This window comes from Leptopilina heterotoma, unplaced genomic scaffold (genome assembly GCF_015476425.1).
Source record: "Leptopilina heterotoma isolate Lh14 unplaced genomic scaffold, ASM1547642v1 Lhet_40, whole genome shotgun sequence".
NCBI classification, from domain to species: Eukaryota; Metazoa; Arthropoda; class Insecta; order Hymenoptera; family Figitidae; genus Leptopilina; species Leptopilina heterotoma.
Window position 1 is genome coordinate 450,126 of NW_025111064.1, and position 15,164 is coordinate 465,289.

Here is a 15,164-nt window from a genome sequence, read left to right on the forward strand (position 1 = left end):
GATATTGTGATCTTTGAAATGATAAAAATAATTATATTGAATACTGATTTTTTTATTTTCGGTTTTTACAAACAATTACTATTTTTTTAGATTTATAAAATATTATTCTATAAAAATTAAACATTTCTTTGGTATTTTTGCGTACTGATAGATCGATCAGAATATATGAAAAACAACAGTAGTATAAGAGATGGAAAAAAAACGAAAAATAGATTTTTGTATGATGAAAAATAAAAATGTAAAACGAAAGCCAAAAGCAAATTAGGTTAACTTTTAGAAATAGAGATCGTATTTTACATGAGGCTGAAATCTGTTATGTTTCTATAAACGAAAAATTAGAAATAAATTTTTTTCTATTTAATTTATCTGTAATTCTGAAGTGCTTAAATATTTTTTGAATTTACTTTTTCTTTAAAGGACAGTTACCTATAAATAATTGAAATTTGATACCAAAATAATAAATATCTTTTGATTATTTTTAAATTTTACTTTTAAAACTGTTGTAGACTTCATTCTCACGTATTTTGTAAAATTTAAATTAAAGAATGATAAATGCTTTTCTTAATAGTACAAGAAACAAAACAATTTTTATGATTCAACATTGAATTGGAAAAGTGAAATTAACTTCGGTATGCAAACCTTTTCTACACAGATGCACTTATCTGTATTATAAATAGCTTTAATATTTCCTTCAATGTCTTTCAATTTTTCATGTTCTTCCGTCCCTCTTTGTCTTTATCCTTCAATTTCTCGCTCTCTTTCCCTTTCTCGTTCAATATTTCTGACATCTAATCTTAGATATATTAGTTCCTTCTCTACACTGAGAAAAAAGAGGGCGCGTTGCAGCACATTTTCGATTCATGTTGCGCGACTCAACCCTGTGTTCTGCTAGACACTTTTCTGGGGCGTGCAGCGGACCCCTGAGTCGAGGCGAGCTGTATTTGAAGCGTATTACACGCTCTTTGGGGCGTGCTGCACGCCCCAGAAAGTGTGTAGAAGAATTCAGGGTTGAGTCGCGCAACATGAATCGAAAATGTGCTGTAACGCGCCCTCTTTTTTCTCAGTGTAAGTCTGAAATCTTTCTCTCCGATTGTCTTATTTGCTGGAAACAATAAATTACAAATATTACACAGGCCAACAAAATTAAAAAATTTTTTTGATGTGGCAAATGTTAAAGCTGTTTTTGATAGGTTCATTCACGCTGATTAAGAATTCTTAAACGAAAATTATCCATCACCTCTGGTTTTTGAGAAAAACAGGATTGAAAAGTAAAAAAATCTCGTATTTTACAAAGTTTTTACAAACTTCTAGCGACAAGGCGAAAGCTCGTAGAAACGTCGACTTCGGTTCAATTTAAAGCTTATATCCTATGCATGTCTACAAATCCCACTCCTGCGCCATTACATCAAGGTCAATGGTACTAGCAAATTTTTTACCTTTTGCTTTGTCTCTGATCTTGAACGCTAGTTTGCAAGTTGTAACGAAGTTTTACTTTTTCTTGAAAGAAAATTTCCACCAACCTCGTTGCAAAAATGGCGGTAATTGAGATCTCGGTGTAAATCCGTAATCGCGAATTCCACACTTTGAATTCACGATTTAAACCATCGGTGATCCGTTTTAGGGAACTTCCCCGGCGCCAGGTAATTAAATTACCCGGATCCCGATGATGGGTCTGAAACAAAAGGTCTTCCCGGACTAGCTCGACTTTACCCGAACCTTGTTAATTTCAAAGCTTCAAAATGACTCGACACTCAGGACGTTGGTCACCGTACACAGAGGAGAGAGAGGAATAAACAATATGACAAGAAAATAATTTAACACCCAATTTCACTTCTTAAATTTTTCCACTTTTGCCAACTATTTATTAAGAACTTGCGGAGAGAGAAGAGGAGAGAATTTCCACTCGCCGGTTCACAACACGCGCCGACCGGCAACCGAAAATGGCGGCGTCCTATAGACTTGCTATACAGCCGGCGTCCAGACTCGTCTCCAGAATCGGTTGGCGTCTTTAATTCCGGGTGAATGACGATGCTAATGTCAAGTTGTGACCACTAACCTCGCATCTTTTCCAGAAGTTCCTGGTACATCTTCTATTTTTAATTTCTGCACTCGAAACACAACTAGACGACGGTGACACCGAATAAGCAATTTGGCGGCCAAGCACGAACTGTTGAAAATGTGTCACTCGGCTTCTTGCTACGGTCCCGAATATGGGTCATGCGCGTAATGGTTCGCCCCTGCAGCATGATTATAGTCCCAGCGTCGGTGTAAAACGATAGCCTCCGATTTACGGGATAATCGCTTTCTTGATGGCGATTGGAAACCTCTGGATCGATATCTTTTCGGCCGGTCGACCGATAATTTATTTATAATAAATAGATAAATAACATTTTCACCTATTTAACCAAAACGTGTGGAATTCTCTCCGTTGACAAATGATTTTCTTTCTTTTACAACTCAGCATTAATTAAGACTCGATACAATCCAACAATCAATTAAATGTTGAGTTCGTGTCTGGCCATTTTTGAATCTCGGTTATTAAACGAAAATTAATCTCCCGATGTATATTTATTTAAGTCAATAAATGGGTTTCGGCGAAACCGTTATCGGGCTCTAATAACGTTATTTTCTAAAATCAACGTTACAACTCCCCCCGATCTAGCCGAAACACATCGTCAAAAAAAAATTTGAGTTTGCGGTCAGAACAAGCATTATTCGTCAACTACAATTATCAATTTATTTTTACTGAATTTTTACCCTGGGAGTTTTTATAATTTAATCAATCTGACAGGTCAGTAGATGCTTTGAAAATAAAAATAAAAGTTACCTTAATACCTGCAAGGTCCGATCTACCTACCTGATGTTTTGACTTTTAGTGTCTATCGAATGTCTGATCCGTTCCCAACTTGCGTAATTTAAATTTTTCTTCTCGAAGTTCTCGTAGTCGGTGTGAAGGAGTAAACAAAAGAGAATTAAGTGACAAGTAGCAATAAAATTCAAAAAAAAAGATTCTGTTTCAGAATAAATTCTCTTTATTTATGTATAAGTTTTCGGGGGTTTCCCTTTGTTTAAGTGAGGGTGAACCCGGTTTGCATTTTAATGGAGGCAACCCAAAAACAAAAGTAAGTTATAACGATAATAATAATAATAAAAAAAGTACATAAATCTCGCTTTCAGCGTTAGTTGTTACCGAATATTCAAAACAAAATGAAAATTTCTTTCTTTGGGAACAAAAACAAATTAAACTCAACCTAAACTTGGTTCTCGGTATATAAAGAGCTGTTCCTACTTTCTTGTGTGGGTTTACCCTTCTTGTATCATTCCTTATTCGGTTGATTGGGGGCACGACATTTCTTCATGGCTCCGGTTTCCGCTCTTACGACACCACATTCTACGACGGGCTGTTTCGGCTACTTCCGGCATTTGGTTCAATCGTCGGTTTTGGTTTTTGTCGCATTGCTCCCATGTGTTGCCCCAGAGATCTTCAATCAGGTCAAGGGATATTTCCGTAGCTTCCTGTCGAAGCTGTCTCCGTTCTTCTTCCTTCACGCGTCTCTCTTCCCTGAGAAGGCCTTGGCGTCGTTCTTCTTTGGCTCTTTCGTATACTTCGAGATCCGCCTGCTTCTTTTGATTGATTTCTTGTCGTATGGCCTCTTGTCGAGCCTTTTCTTTATCTTCTCGGGCTTCTCTTCGGCCTCTTTCGGCGGCCGTTTCGTGGTGTCCCTTTGCTTGATCTCTAATATACTTGGGTGGCCGATAAACCCCGGTTCTAAGACGAAATTCCTTCCAGGATTCGTTTGGTCCTCTGGTCGCTTCCACCTGGGATGTAGAGTCCCTGTTAGCCTCGGATGGTTTCGGTTGTTGAGGTCGAGGTGTGGTTTTCGGTATAGCACCGTTTGACCGTTGTGTGTTGTTCTCGACGGTACCGGCTGGAACCCAACCTTCGGGTAGTCGTCTCCCTACTTCGGGCTGTGGACGAAAGGATGGAACCACTGCAGCTTCCCGTGCTTCTAAAAAATTCGGTCTACCGAATTCCGCGATCAACATCTCCATTTGTGCGGCGATCATCCGTTTCCGGTCTGCTTCTCGTCTCAGTTCCTGTTCTTCGGCTGGAATCAGTTAGTAATATCCTACTTATTGGGTTATTCCCAACTTACTATTCTTTATTTCTAGTCTATTATTACTTCTATTTATAATTAATCCTAACATGCAGTTTCTCTTTCTGGGAGGTTAACTTCTATTATATTTTAATCCCCCCCATCTCTAGGTTCCCTATATGGAATTAAGAGTTTAACTGGGTACTTTCCCAAAGACCTGCCCTCTTCTGTTGCTGTTTCATAAACCGAAGGTCCTAAAATTTGTACTATTGTGAAAGGTCCCTGATTTTTCCCACCGAACGCTCGTGTGATTTTTTTGCTAGCGGATGAGGTTATTAGCTTTTTACACATGACTTTATCTCCTATGACAAATGTAGCGTGTTTGCGTCTTTTGTCATATTGTACTTTTTGTCTGTTGAACGCGTTGTCCATTTGTAAGGAGACTAAATCCTGTAATTCTTTTAACTTTTCTATCCGCTCTAACCATTCGTTTTCGTTCTCGGGTGTAAGGTCTACTTCGGTCTCTTCCGTTCGGTCGCGAAGGTTGTTGTACGGTTTGGGTTCTCTACCCAGGTTCAGGTATGCCGGACAGACGCCTGTACTTCCATGCACTGCCGTGTTGTATGCGAATCTTAGGTCTTTAAGATAGACGTCCCATTTTCTGTGGTCTTTAGAAACGTATGCCGATATCATTGTTTTCACCACTCGGTTCACTCGTTCCACTGGGTCCGCCTGTGGGTGGTATACCGGGGTAAATGAATGTTTCATCCCATACGCTTCCGTTGACCCTTCAAATGACTGATTAACATACTCGGTTCCGTTGTCCGATACCAAAACTTGGGGTGCCCCCCATCGGTTTAAAATTAGGTCTTCGAACGCTTTGATTATTGTTTCGGCGTTAGCTTTGCGCATTGGAGCTAATTCTATCCATCGCGTGTACAAATCTTCGAAGATTACAAGGTATTGGTAGCCTAATGTGCTTTTGGGCCAGGGGCCCATCACATCAGTGGCTACGACTGACCATGGCTTCTGGATATTTCTTCTACCCATTAAACCTGCCGCGGGTCGTTGGTCGGGTTTGATCTTTTGACAAGTATCGCACGTGCTGACCCAGGTTTTAATGTCGCGGTGCATTCCTGGCCAATAGTAGAGTGATGTTGCTCGACGGTACGTTTTTTCAATTCCGAGGTGAGCTGCTTGGGGTTCGTGATAAATCTCGTTAAAGACTTCTTGTCTTTGTTCAGCAGGTATCACTAATTTCCAAGCATCTATATCGTCCATTACCGAGTCGATTAACGGATTTGGGCGATATCGGTAGAGCTTACCGTCCGTTACTTTCCAGCCATGGAATTTTCTCGGGGTTTCGTTAACTTCCCTCACACGTTGGCAATACCATGGATCTTCAAACGGTGTCAAGGCAGCTATTGGCAGCGCCATCTCCTCTTCGTACATTCTTGAGAGCGCATCCGGGACAAGGTGTTCAGATCCTTTCCGATGCACTACCTCAAAATCGTATTCAAGGAGATCGAGCGCCCACCGAGCCAGCCGACTCGTTGGATTATGCAAATTGTGCAGCCAACGTAGTGAACTGTGGTCAGTGATGACAGTAAAATGAAACCCTTCGAGGTAATGGCGGAATTTCTTTACTGCCCAAATTACCGCAAGGCATAGCTTCTAAAACTTTCGGGGAAACCCGAAATGATCCCCGACATCGATAACGTGTTCGGTTCGATCTGTTGCCGGTAGATCGTCTGGAATAATTCTAAGAAGGCCTGAAACGAAATGTTTTAAGTCTTCACGTTCTTCGTCGGTAATTATTACTAACCCGCATACTTTTTCTGAATCGGGCACGACGTTCTCGTCCTGTACCGTGATTGCTTCTACCCCCTCTTCGGTATACCAGTGTATGGAATCTGGATAGTCAGCCATATACCATTTTCGTTGGCTGCCATCGTGTATCACGCCGAAAGTGTGAATAAAATCTACCCCCAGGAAAACTTGTTCACCCATTCCTGGAACTATTAACACTTTCATCATGCGAGATACCCGATCTACTTCTATTGGGAGGTAACAAACGGCTTTTACCGGACGCACCGTGCCGTCGGCCGTCATGACCGCTTTTTCGGTTGCTGGTTGTAAATCTGCTTTATATCTTTCGGCGATTGCTATTCCGATATCGCCTAACACTGTGCGTGATGCACCATTATCTATTAAGGCTTGAACGTTGGGGGTATTACCTATTCTTATATTCGTGAATACCCGCAAACTGAAGCCTTTGTCTTCCGCTGGCGGTTCCCTAATTTCTAAACGCAACGGTTTTTGTTCGGATTCTACCCTAGGTTCTATATCCGCTTTTAACAGTGCCATGATTGCCTGATTACTTTTCCATGGATCTGTACCATTGTGACTCTCAACGCGGTCGTTTAACAAAACAGTTTGGTCGGCCTCATACTGTCGGGTGGCTTTCCGTTTTTTCGACTTTTTGTTAACGCCCTCCGTGGATTTCTGACCATTTTCTATTACTGCGGGTTTGGATTGTTCCACGGTTGTTTCGATTACTTTTGTTGAGGTCTTTACGTTTTCTGAGGAGGAGGAGTTGACCTTTACTTCTCCTCCTTTTTCGCGTTTCCCGGACACCCTTCGCAGGTTTTGGTGGTAACACCGTCTTTACCACACCGTCTACAATAGTCACTACGACGTGACGAAGCGTAACCTGTTTGAAAGTGACCGGTTCCTTTACAATTCAAACAAACAATATCTTTCGGGTCTTTTTTCGTTTCGTTGTCCGATTGAGAGTTGGAATTTTTCGCGGCGTTGTCTTTTGACTTCGAATTACTCGCATTTTTGTTGGATTGGGAATTCTTTTCCTTATTCCATCTGGAATTTCCCGACTGTTTGGAAGATTGTTGGTTGTCTGGTGAGGAAAACCTTTTACTGCCCACCAGAGCTGCCACCAATGCGTCCATTGTTTTTGGCCAAAACTCGCATAGTTTTTCCGCATTCGATTGCGGGTCTTCCGCATTCGCTGGTCTCGGTATTTGCTCCGTTTCCGATTTGAGCGCCGCAATGTTTGACGGTTTCTGACTTGTCCCAACCTGCCCTCGAAACGCGTACTCTGGAATAAGCGATTTCTCAGGTGGGGGTGGGGGTGTGTCGTCATCCGTAATTGCGGTTACTCGTTCGTATTCGGTAGCTAAATCCGCCAGACCGTTAAAATCGTAAAACTCGTGTCTACGGATTGCTCTACGGTATTCTGCCCTAAGGTTTGCATGTATCCGGTCCATCTGTGTTGTCATGTCAATTGGTCTAGTCGACAGTTCGTATAGTCCGTACATACATGTCAGGTAATCTATTGCCGGTTCTCCGGGTCCCTGTCTTCTAGAGAGAATCTGCTCTTCTAAACGGTCTTGGTATCGGGAGTCTCCAAACCGAATTTGGAATTGCCTTTTACACTCCTACCCACGTATTCCATCTTTGCCTATTTTGGCGATACCAATGTGCTGCCATCTCGGTAAGGAGGAAGGGCATTGCTACTAGTAATTCCTGATCGGTCATGAATGACGCGGCCCTTCCCTCTTCTACCCGCCACAAAAAATTGTCTACGCTTGACCCTCTTTGCCCATTGAACTTTACTTTCCAACTCTCGACAGTTCTCGCGACATCTCTCGGTTTTTTATACATGCTACTCTGTCTTTGCCAATACATGTTTTCCTGTTCCCAAGGTCTGCTTTGTTCCGAAAAAGGATTGGACGGTCTATTTACGTATTGTGGGTCGAGAGTGTTTTGTCTTTAGTCATATCCGCTTAAGGTCTGTCTTTCTGATGTCGCGAAGGTTGGGTTCGTTTGGGGAAACATACTATTTGTTGGATAGTATGGAACTTGTCTCGGTCCGTCGGATTCCGTTATCGTTTGTCCGTATGGTTGTGGAGGGGATGGTCTATATCCCGTATAGTAATTTGTGGTCAGTGGAGGTGGTATACACTCTAAGTGTTGGCTTCAACTTAATCCTGTAAAACGCGGATCCGGATTATTTACCGTCGTGGTTGGAATTACGGGTGGCGCTGTCGAGTTGACTCTATTGTCTGTGTATGCGTACCTATAATTCTGTGTGTGTCGGTAATTAGCCGGCTGGTATACTGGTTCGGATTGTGTTGTTACCGCTGTCGTTGTGTAACATGTGGGACATGTACTTGTTATTGTGACTGGTTGTTTTGTCTGTCTTTGTACTATCGACATTAACGTTGTCATTTGTTGTTGCATCGCGAGTATCGACTCACGCAATTCTTGGATTTCGGCATTGACTCTATTATCTGTCCGGTTTTCCCTATTTTCTGTGTGTCCGCGACGCGTGTTGACATTAGCGAAATTTGAATTCGGTGGGGGAAAGTTACTCTGGAAATGTTGTGGTCTATACCGTCTTTCGATTCCGTTAGTGCTATCCGTAAACGTGTTTGAGGAATCCGAGGTCACCGGTGTTTGCGGTAATTGTATGAACTTTGCTGAACCTGGTGTAATGGGAGTGGATGTTGGTATTTGTGACGGTGGTATTGTAAACGCTTCGTCGCTATCATACCATGGAATGTCAACGTTACCCCGCATTCGCGCAACTAACCTTTCAAGTCGCGATTGTACTTCTTCGAATGAACCCGATGTATTACAACCGTTCTAACAGAGTTGGTTTTTCATTTCCTCAAACGCTTTGACTTTTTCGGCCAGTTCGTCTATTAAACCGTAGTTGCTCGCGTTTTCTTCAATTTGCCCCCTTTGGGTCTCTGATTCTCGTGAATCATGTGTCGTCTGATTTAATTCCCCTCCTGTCGTTCCTAGTTCGGGTTGGGACGCATCTGTTTTCTTTTGGTCTGCCATCTTTTTATTTTATTGAGGGAGAACGGAAGAGACACAAAGAACGATTTCAAAAGAAAATAAATAATCAACAAAGAAAATAATTTTCGCACTACTCCGTTATTCCGGGAAAGTTGTTATATTTTAATTTTTAATTTCTAGTAAATTATCAGCACTTATTTTCACTGTTATTAATTTAGTTTGAATTCTATTTGAAAAATATTTTCTCAAGATACAAACAAAAAAAAAATTTTTACTTTCATTTACCTTGAATATTTATTCAAAATATTATTTATCTTAATTGAAAATTTTTACCTAATGACTTAAATTTTCAATATTTACGGTTGTAGAAATTTTTCCGTCTTACTTTTTCTACTATTTATTTGGGAATTTTCATTAACTTTTTCCTAAATTTCCCTAATTTTTCTCGTCGTCAAATATAAACAAATGAGAATTCTGAAATACTTTTACTTGAGTTCGTGCCTTTACTTTGTAGAGAGATAGAAACAGAGTCTTTCTACTTTTTAACTTTTGCCCCCTTTCTCCTGCTTAAAATTTATTCTTTTCCCTTCACCATAATCTACCAGAAATTCGACAAACTTTTACTGTTTTATCATTAAAAAAAATACGGTTCTTATTTACTCGGAGGTGGCAGGGCACATTGCAGATACAGAAAAAAAATCTTCCATCATGCTGAAAAAATTATGCAAAAAAAAAAATACCATTTTCAAAGCATCTTGTCAATTACAAAATAAATATAAAAAGAAATTTCTAATTCTTATAGAAGAAAAATAAATAGTACCTGTAAGATTATATAGGGGAAAATTAATTCAAAAGAAAAGACAATCAAAATACTCACCGGCAGTGAAGATCTCCGCTCAACTCTCTCACTTTACTATCACACAAATAATCCTATAATTTAGTCTCTCTCGTCTGTGACGGCCCTTGAGTTGGGCGCCACTGTTGTAACGAAGTTTTACTTTTTCTTGGTGGAAAATTTCCACAAACCTCGTTGCAAAAATGGCGGTAATTGAGATCTCGGTGTAAATCCGTAATCGCGAATTCCACACTTTGAATTCACGATTTAAACCATCGGTGATCCGTTTTAGGGAACTTCCCCGGCGCCAGGTAATTAAATTACCCGGATCCCGATGATGGGTCTGAAACAAAAGGTCTTCCCGGACTAGCTCGACTTTACCCGAACCTTGTTAATTTCAAAGCTTCAAAATGACTCGACACTCAGGACGTTGGTCACCGTACACAGAGGAGAGAGAGGAATAAACAATATGACAAGAAAATAATTTAACACCCAATTTCACTTCTTAAATTTTTCCACTTTTGCCAACTATTTATTAAGAACTTGCGGAGAGAGAAGAGGAGAGAATTTCCACTCGCCGGTTCACAACACGCGCCGACCGGCAACCGAAAATGGCGGCGTCCTATAGACTTGCTATACAGCCGGCGTCCAGACTCGTCTCCAGAATCGGTTGGCGTCTTTAATTCCGGGTGAATGACGATGCTAATGTCAAGTTGTGACCACTAACCTCGCATCTTTTCCAGAAGTTCCTGGTACATCTTCTATTCTTAATTTCTGCACTCGAAACACAACTAGACGACGGTGACACCAAATAAGCAATTTGGCGGCCAAGCACGAACTGTTGAAAATGTGTCACTCGGCTTCTTGCTACGGTCCCGAATATGGGTCATGCGCGTAATGGTTCGCCCCTGCAGCATGATTATAGTCCGAGCGTCGGTGTAAAACGATAGCCTCCGATTTACGAGATAATCGCTTTCTTGATGGCGATTGGAAACCTCTGGATCGATATCTTTTCGGCCGGTCGACCGATAATTTATTTATAATAAATAGATAAATAACATTTTCACCTATTTAACCAAAACGTGTGGAATTCTCTCCGTTGACAAATGATTTTCTTTCTTTTACAACTCAGCATTAATTGAGACTCGATACAATCCAACAATCAATTAAATGTTGAGTTTGTGTCTGGCCATTTTTGAATCTCGGTTATTAAACGAAAATTAATCTCCCGATGTATATTTATTTAAATCAATAAATGGGTTTCGGCGAAACCGTTATCGGGCTCTAATAACGTTATTTTCTAAAATCAACGTTACAAAGTATAGCATTTTTAAAAATTGTAGTCAAGAAATTCAGCTTTAAATTGAGCCCGCATAGAAGCTTTTATGACCTTTCGTTTCGTCGCTAGAGGTATTGCACAAATTTCTATATTTTGGGAATCTGCAGTTTTTTATTACTATTATTGGTTTGATTTTAAAGGGTTGAAAATTGTAGAAAAAATTTATAGATTTCAATATTGTATGATTTGACTCATAATCCTGATGCTGATGGTCTCAATGATTTTAGTTGAAAACAGTTAAATTTGTGGGTCGACGGATGTCAGGAAAAACTTAAAATGAGGGAATTTTATCAGTTAGGGAAAATCATGGAATTTACAAATATTTTTTACAGGCAGGGAATGTTTACCAATAGAAAACTACAAATTAAAAACTTTGCTAAAACAAATGTTTACTTATTGTCATTCGACTTTATTTTATGTTTTCCTTTATAAATAAAAGTGTTACTTTAAAAACAATAATTAAACAATATGAAGATTCTAATTAGTCATGCAGAATTTTAAATAATTTTAAAATTCATTAGTCAGGGAAAAAGAAAAGTCAGGGAATTTATAAAATCAAATTTTTTGCCATAAATATGAAAAATTGTTTTTTGAGACCTGTTTTGAGCAATTAAATAGCACTTTTTCAAGCAGTTCTAAAAAAAGACTTTTTATGACAGTTGATCAAAACTGCATTAGGGCAGTTTACTAGAGATGTGCAAAAAGCTCGAAAGGTCGAGCCGAGCCGAAATTTTTACGAGCCAAGCCCAAGCCCGCTTGATGTATCGAGTACTCTAGTGAATTCAAGTACTTGAGTGAAATCGAGTACTGGAATTATTCGAGTATTCGAATGGATTCGAGCTTTTAACTTACTAAAAAAGCTATTAATAAATAGAAAATTTCGAATTTATTCGAATTACTAAATCAATAAAGTAAATAAATCTTTAATTTCAAAGTGTATTTCTATCTGCTAATTATAATATATGCGAAAACTATATGAATTTTCTCTAGAACTCGAATTTATTCAAGAAATCAAAAAAATTCGAGTACCCAAATTACCTCGAGTGCTCGAAAAATTCAAGTACTCGAATTCACTTGAGTACTGGAAACGTTCGAGTATTCGAAAAAATTCGATTACTCGAAACTATTTGAGCTTTTTACACAGCTCGGCTCGAACTGATTAGGCTAGGCTCGAAAAATGAAAAGCTTGAAAAAGCTCGATCGAGCTTCGAGCTCTTTGCACACCTCTATAATTTACTAAGATTGAAATTTATATCAAAATTAGTAATGAAATTGAGATTGAAAGATTGGGATTGAATGATTGAGATTGAGAGATTGGGATTGAAAGATTAAATGATTGGGATTAAGATTGAGAGATTGAATTTGAGAAATTGGGATTAAAAGATTGAATAATTGAATGATTAGAAGATTGACAAATTAAATGATTGAAAGATTAAAAAATTGAATGATCGAAAGGTTTACTTTTTTATATCGATGGCGAAAAAAATAGCGTATGCCGCTCGCACGTAGCAATTTTTAGGTTCAGATGCTTTCAATACTCGCTGTCTGTGCGACTTCGGCTTCACTCCGACTCGCCTGCATCATCACTCCAGCTCGCCTGCGGCTCGCTTCCGTTTCGTCTTCGGCTCGTCTTCGTCTCACCTGCGTCGCACTAACGACAACTTGTATTGAAAACGACATCCTCACCTAAAAAGTGTTGCATTACGTGCTTGCTACATAATATACTATTTGCGGTCAATCTGAATTTTCATTGACAGTACTTGCAAGTTTCAATTATATAATATTTGTTTCTATATAGAGAAAAAATGGCGAAAAATGTGTATTCAATTTAAGTACATACTCACCCAAAGATATTTAATGATTTTAAAACTAATTGTCAACATTAAGCAACATTTTATTTATAAAAAATCAAATTTTAGTAGTACTACTGAATACAGCATACCAAGTAATTACAAATTTTTTTAGTAGGTCGGGAAATCTATGTTTATTATTATTATTATTAGTAGTAGTAGTAGTAGTAAAGAGTAAGAGAAACTTACGTTCTACGACACATTTTTTCACATATTGTTGCTGTTGCTGCAATTTTTGATCCTCATGGTTTATTCCATTTTCAAACTACTTTTATTGCTAATTCACTTGTCGTTGCTGCTATTCCAATTGCTGCAGTTGCTTCTACTCCAATTGACAGTCTGCAAATTATTATATGATTTGATTAAATAGTAATTTTTTAAAATTGTTTTGTTAAATATATATTTGCCGAATAGAAATAATTTTATCTTACTTTATGTAAGGTTGATTTTCTGGAATCTGGACAGGAATAGTTAGTTGACTGAGTAGTGACTAACAAAAAAATGAATGACCGATAAATCCTAAATGATTGCGACTATAAACGCAAACGGATTTCCACGGGACATTAACCATGCTTTAAGGTAATTAAAATGGATACCATTGACGGCAATGACGAATCTTCGATTTGGTCTCGACTTTTTCGAGGTTTTAAATTTCACGTATTCTTCGGTCGACGATTATTTACAATAATACTGGAACATATGTACAAACGATGATGATTTACGAGTGATTAACAATTCAAAATATTTGTACAATGACGGAAAATGCTTTCGAAGATTAAATGACAATACGTAAACAGACGTAAAACGGTTTGGTCTCGACTTTTTCGAGGTTTTAAATTTCACGTATTCTTCGGTCGACGATTATTTACAATAATACTGGAACATATGTACGAACGATGACGATTTACGAGTCATTGACAATTCATAATATTTGTACAATGATGGAAAATGCTTTCGAAGATTAAATGACAATACGTAAACAGACGTAAAACGGTTTGGTCTCGACTTTTTCGAGGTTTTAAATTTGACGTATTCTTCGGTCGACGATTATTTACAATAATACTGGAACATATTGTAACGTTGATTTTAAATAATCACGTTATAAAAACCGAATTTAGTTTTCGCCGAAACTTATTCAGTTAATTCTTGATTAATTATTATAAATTAAATGCGGTAGCCAGAATCGAACTCAACATTTTACTTTATTATTATCTTGTTGAATTGTATAGAATCAATATAATACAAAAATGTTGAGTTGTATAAAAATCATATTGTTCATCTCAAGAGAATTCCACACGTTTTGGTTGATTAGAAAACACAATGTTATTTATTGTTATTTAATTATCAACCGACCGAAAGTGTGTCAACAATTAATGTTAATCGGCACAAATCTACTGTCAACTGGCAACCACCTGTCATAGATGTTGGGCCTGTTATCATGCTGCTGGGGCAAACCCAAGGTGCGCATGACATATATACGGGACCGAAGCAGGATGTCAATTAACCTAATTTCGACAGTTCGTGCCTGGCTGCCGATTGATAATTACGGTGACACCGCGGTTGATCAGTTCTCTTTATTAAAATAATCAAAGATGGATTTCCGTGCTCGTCTGGACCGGATCAAAGGTTAGTGTCCGGTGCACATCTTCCTCGTTATCTTGGGAATATCACCGGTGTACGGTGTGACCGAGAAATAGTATCGAGAAGGAAGACCTCATGGCAAGCCGATAGGACGCCGCCATTTTCGGTCGACCGTCGCAATCACCGGCGTGTGGAAGTTCTCAGTTCTCTTCACAAAGTTCAAAGTTTAAAATAAAAAGAAGAGTGATTTAAAAGAAAATAATCTGCTTGTGTGTTCTTATAATTTTCTTTATTCATTTGTTTTATTTGTGTGTTAAATTCAACTTGTCTCTCTCCTCTGTGTGCGGTACTCGCGCCCTATTATTTCAATATAAAACGTAACTTCGTAAATAAAATATTGAGCTCGGTAAGAGCTAGTCCGGGAAAGTTCTTTGTTTTGTTACAGCATCGTGATCCGGGTAGTTTACCTACCTGGCGCCGGGGAAGTTCCCTAAAACGGGTCATCGATGGTGTATTATAAGTTCGAAGTGTGGAATTTATAATTCGGCAATTTGGAATCCGTAAATTGCCATTTTTGTAACGATTCGCGGGTAAGATCCGCAAGTAAACGTAAGGATCGTTACAACAGTGGCACCCAA